Source organism: Balaenoptera ricei, chromosome 10 (assembly GCF_028023285.1).
Source record: "Balaenoptera ricei isolate mBalRic1 chromosome 10, mBalRic1.hap2, whole genome shotgun sequence".
NCBI classification, from domain to species: domain Eukaryota; kingdom Metazoa; phylum Chordata; class Mammalia; order Artiodactyla; family Balaenopteridae; genus Balaenoptera; species Balaenoptera ricei.
The window spans coordinates 53,155,142-53,161,141 of record NC_082648.1 but is presented as its reverse complement, the minus strand read 5'-3'; positions in this window follow the sequence as shown (position 1 = coordinate 53,161,141).

Here is a 6,000-nt window from a genome sequence, read left to right as displayed (position 1 = left end):
ACACCTGGGTTGGCTTCCAACACAGCCTTCTCTCCTTGTATTCTAAGCAAGGAAAAAGAGCAGTGCTCTTTCATGTTACTCTCAGCCAGAAAAGAGAGGGGATGCCCACTGGTACTGATAGAACTAACATTTATTGGGTGTCTGTCATGTGTCAATGTTATTCCAAGGATTTATGCATTTAATCTTTACAGGAACTTCATGTGGTAGGTGTTAATATTTTCTCCCCCTTTCGCATGAGAACACTGAAGTACAGAGAGGTCTAGTAACTGGACCAAGATCATATATCTGGTAAGGTAGAGTACATTTTAATCCAATAGCCTGGTTCTAGAGACTGGGCAATGAATCACTCTGCTCTACTTCTCTTGGCAAAGAAATTTAGGTGAAGGCAATGAGACTCCTCTAGAATAAATCATTATTAAGGAGCCCAGATGCTTCTTATCCTGACAATTCAGTGCCTGATGCACATAGAAGTTTTACTTCCCATTCCTTCCTTTCCTCTCCCTTCCCTCCCTTCCCATCTTTTCCCTTTTCTTTCCTTTCCTGCATTGTTTAATGTCTTCCTCAAATTTAACAATTATATATAAATAACATACCAATACTTCCATGTACATATTCATTATTACAAAGTACCTAAAGAGTTAATGTTCCCTCTACCTCCCCTCTCATTCTAACGTAACTTGCTTTTTGCAAGAGTCCTAGCCCACCTGGGGGCTCTTTCCATGTAGGTATATATTAATTTTCCTCATTCCTTTTAATTATTGTGCATATCCAAATATAGATATACCATAATTTATTCAAATATATATAATTTTATATATAATTATATACATTTATATAAATTTATTTGTATACTTATATACATAATTTTATATTATATAGAATATAAAATTTTAACATAGTAAATATATTTTATTATATATTTATTTACTTATTTAACATATATCTTATATATTATTTTTAGATTACATACTTGTTATTTCAGAGAATGCGGAAATAAACATACTTGCAAAACTTTGTGTATGTGCATGAATTGTTCTTTGGAATAGATACTTGGGAGTAGAACTGCTGGGTCCAAGAAGGCAATTGCAAATTTTAATTGAAACCACTAATTACCCACCAAATAGGCAGTAGCAATTTAAAGCAGACCAATTATATCCGAATGCCTATTTCCCCATATGCCAATACTTGATATCTATTTTTTAATTTTGCTCATATGATGACCAATAATACATAATCTTCACATGATTTTATCAAGCTGAATATCTTTTCAGATGCTATTGGCTATTTCTTTTTCTATTTTTGCATCATTTCTTTGTATCTTTTTCCTATTTTCTATTAGTTTGTATACTTTCTTACTCATAGACTCATATTTTCTAGGTATTAAATGTGTATTTATTAATACACTGGCAACATTTCTCCCTATCAGTTGCTGGTCTTTTAATTTTTTCAGCTTTATTGAGGTATACATGACAACTAAAATCACAAAATATTTAAAGTGTATTTTAATTTTGCATATACTTCAACACACACTTTTCTTATTTTTTGTACAGAATTTTTTATAGGGTCAAATCTGATAATATTTTCTTTTAAAATGTTGGGGTTGTTTGTTGCTTAGAAGAACCTTCACTATCCCCAATCATTTTTTAGAAATTCCAATATTTTCTTTAATATTTTTATAATTCAGTTTCTTTTCCCATTTATTGATAGCTTTTTTTTCCCCCCCTTTTTTTAGTGAGGTCAAGAACAGTCTCATGTAGCCCTTATAGTCTGTTAGAAACCAATGCGAACATTCCCTTCCTGACCTCGGCACTTAGAAGTACAGTACGTGGTGGAGCTAAGGACCTTATGTGCTCATGGGAGCCCCTCTTCTGCTGCAGGCACAGATTTTAGTTCTTCTAAAATCAGCAAGTAAAATATAGCGGTATGTGGATTGGTTTTTCTCATGTTATTTGAACATTGCCAATGACTGCTTTCTGGAAATGACCAGAAATACTTTCCGGTAGAAATTGCTCTCTTTTGATCTGGGAGCCGTGGGAAGGATCACATCTCAGGGCAGCTGTCACAGTTAAATTGATCTGAGGATGTTCATGGAAAGGACCTGATTAACGAGTTCAAGGGGAAAATGGGCCCAGGTCCCTATGCTGGTGGATGTATTACACAGACAGTGAGCACTGGAAGGCATTCTCCACATCTTGTTCAACGTCTATAATTCTATGTCTGTATATCTATAATCAAAAATGAGGAAAGCAAGGTAAGAAAGTATCATTTGTCTAAGGTCACTCAGAGAGTAGGACAATGAGTAAACTAATATTGTACAGAAGACATGAAAAACAGAGAAGACAAAAAATATAAATATCACTTTATATTTATCAATATAAAGTGATAGGAACTATGCTGGCTTGCTGTGCTGACCTTTCAGCATTTCTGTAAAATATTCCAACCTTTGAGGTTGTTTAGAATCTCATCCCAAAATATGAAAAAATAAATATAACCTTGTAAATGTCCCCTCTAACTCATTCTGTGATAGAAAAGTCCTCATTTTCCCTACACCCTAAGGGCCCACAGACCTCTGCGGTTTTACCTTACATTAAAACTGTATATTGCTTTTCCTCATTTTCAAAGTACTTTCCCCTGAATGACTGCATTTGATTCTCACTTCAACCTGCTTCAATGAAATAAAATAAATTAAAATACATACATACATAACATCCCTCTGGTTTTTAGTATCACTAGAACATACTAAGATCATGCTTTTTCACCATCCCAACCTTAGACTTTTAATGATGTATTTTCTTTCTTGTGGCACTTTGTTAGTTCTCTCAGTAAAACCCTAAGGCAGTGCCTGCCACACTGTAGGACATCAATAAACTTTAAAAATTTTTGTTTGCCCTTTTGTAAATATGTGTTTAGTTATTTATTTCTGAATAGTGATATTTTTACAAAAGTATATACTATAAGAAGTTACCCTGGACCTCATCCCTGACCACCCGGTTCTCCTCCCACAGGGCTAATCCCAGGCCAGCACCTAGCAGTTGATTTAGAACTAGTGTGTATCTGGCTGTTTCCCAGCCCCCTGATCCAGAAAACTGTCAGTCTCTCTGCACCTGGAAGCCCCATTCTGGCCTTTGGGAGCTATGTTTAAGCAAGCGTTTTTCACACTTAAAAAAAAAAAAAAAATCACAACCCACAATAAGAACCATATTTAAATAACACACACATTTCGGGAAACAGTACTTACTATTGCTATATGATATACCCTAATATTTTCAGTTCTGTTCCATTTTTTAACAACCCACTAAACGTGCACATATACATTTTCTCTCCCCAACTTAATTTGACTGAAGAATATTTCTTATTTTTCTTGCTGTAAAAGTTAGAGGCTTTGGTCACCAGGTGACTGAATGTTCAAGTTTGCCAGAGCTCCCCGCGCCATCTTGCTCCCACCCCTCTATCAAGATAAAGGAATTTAAATAAAAGGGCAAGACCACAGGGGCTAAGAGGAGAAAATAGCAGCAGCATTCTGAAAGCTGGACAGTAGACGGGCAAACGATAACAGATTTAACTGAAGCCTTTCCCTGGGAAAAGAAAGCCTAAAGGTTTCCGGCTGCAGAATCTCAGAAAGACTCGGGAGATGGAGGTCCCAGCTCCCCGTGAAAGAAGCTGCGTTTACCAAGAGGGCGTGACTTTTCCATGCGGTAATTTTCTACGCGGGTCGGGGGAGGGGCGTGGAGTGGATCAGACTTTGGATACACGGAGATGTTCAAAGAAGCTCCCTGCCTTGCCCTCCACTTCTGGCTCCCGCGGTCAGTGTCCACGTTGCCTGGGGCTAAGCTCCCTGTGGGCTCCGTGGCGCTCCGTCCCTCCTCAGCTTTGCGCCTTCCTCCACGCGTTCTGGCTACCGCTTCCTCCGCTGGGCTCCCTCAGCAACACCCTCCAGACACTTTCTGTCTCTCAGAAACGGGTAGACAGCCCTGTTAGCTAATGGCTCTTCTTTTTCCGCTTGGTGCTTTAGAAGAAAAGCCTTTGTTATTATTATCAGTTTTTCCTTCAACGAGGGTTTATAAAGGAGATCAGGTAAGATCATGCGCTCATACTGAATAGGAGCTCGCAGATAAATTTTTGGCTGGTTAATATCTGTGCATCCACATGAATATAGATAATGCAATACAGATAATATACAAATTACACAGCACAATAGTAACCCACTCCCTGACCTGGGACAACGCCAGTGACGCTCCCTGATGCCCCTCCTCAACTGCATCTCCTTCATCCCAGAGGTAATCGCTCTCCTAGATTGTGTGCTTACTGTGCCTTTGCTTTCTTTTATGGCTTTATCACATCTGTGTATCTTATTTTGCTAGTTTTATGAACATTGGATTGCATATAATCTCTTGAGACTATTTTTCAGTTACCATTTTGTTTCTAAAATCATCTCTGTTGATGTGAATACTTGTATTCTTTTATTTTCACTGCCCTGTAGTGTGAATATGCTGCCATTTATTTATTCATTTATCTGATAGTGGGTCATTCCAACTGTTTCTTTTTTCTCTTTTCTTTATGTTTTTATTCATGAACAATGCTTCTATGCATATTTTTCTACATGCTTTCTGATACAGATAAGCAAGAATTTCTCTGGCTTAGGAATGGAATTACCGAGTTGTAAGATATGCCCATGTCCAGCTTTACAAGATAATGCTAAATTGTTTTCCAAAGATCTTTTGCCACTTTACACTTCTAAAAACAATGAGTTCTCATTTTTGCACATTCTTGATAAAAATTTGCATTGTGAGACTTTAAAATTTTTTCCTATTCTCCTGGGAATAAAATGATTTCCCATTGTGGTATTAATTTTTTAACATTACATTCTGCACTGTGTATTGTATAATACAGAAAAGCACACAGAACATAAGAGTACAGATAAATGTTCACAAAATGAACCCGCAGATCAAGAAACAGTATTACAAGTACCCCAGTGACCCCCCTCCCTATGTTCCTTTCGACTCACTCTGCCTCTAAAGAACCACTATCCCAACTTCTAACAGCATTGACTAATTTATGTATGTACATCTTTGTGTGTGTCTGGCTGCATGCCTCAGTGTTATGATTTTTGAGATTCGTGCATACTGTGCATATGGTCTTAATTTTGAATTCCCAGCAAGGTCACTGTAACTCTACCCTGTCCTCTCTTTTTGTTCTATGACTCAACACATTTGGGACACACAGGTTTAGAATTGCTGCCCTAAGCAGCTTAGAGATCTAAGTTCTGTTGTCCTGTCCAGAGGGAAAACACAGAGTGGGAGAGGAGAGATGGATCAAAAGACGTTAGAGGCCAGAAAGACAACAGACCAGAGTAAGAAGGAACAGGGCAAAAAGTCCTAGAATAACTTCTATCAATGGTCAGGGAGCCTCTGAGTCTCCTGGCCATGTTGGTGGTCAGCTTGCTCTAAGTAGACTTTAGTAGACTTATACTCATTCACTATGTGAGGCGCTGAGGATTGAATGGTACACAGACCTTGCCCTCAAGAAACTCAGAATGGGAAAGAGAACTGATACATAGACAAACAAGTAATTGCAATATAAAATGATAGGAACTATGCTGGGAAGGGTAGCACCTAGAGGGAATTATGAAAGAGATGACCCTGCTTGAGAGGGAGGGGCTCAGGAAAGAGCCCTTTTGTTTTATCCAACAAAGAGCACTTTGCCTTAGTTTTTAAAGGATAAGCAGGAGTTTGCTAGGTAAACAGCAGTATACATACAGAAGAGTTTCCAGACACAGAAAATAATGTGCAAAGGAATGAGGTCTGAGGAAGCACAGTTTAATTATGGGACCTGAAAGTCTTTCACTAAATACACAGCAGAGTATGTATGTAGGCACTGAATGTTGAAGACTTAGGAAGAATTTTGATCATGAAGCCCCTTGTATGCCATGGTAAGAGTTTAGGACTTATCTACTAAACCACTAAAGTATTTTGTATAGGGAAAAACAACATTGGATCAGTG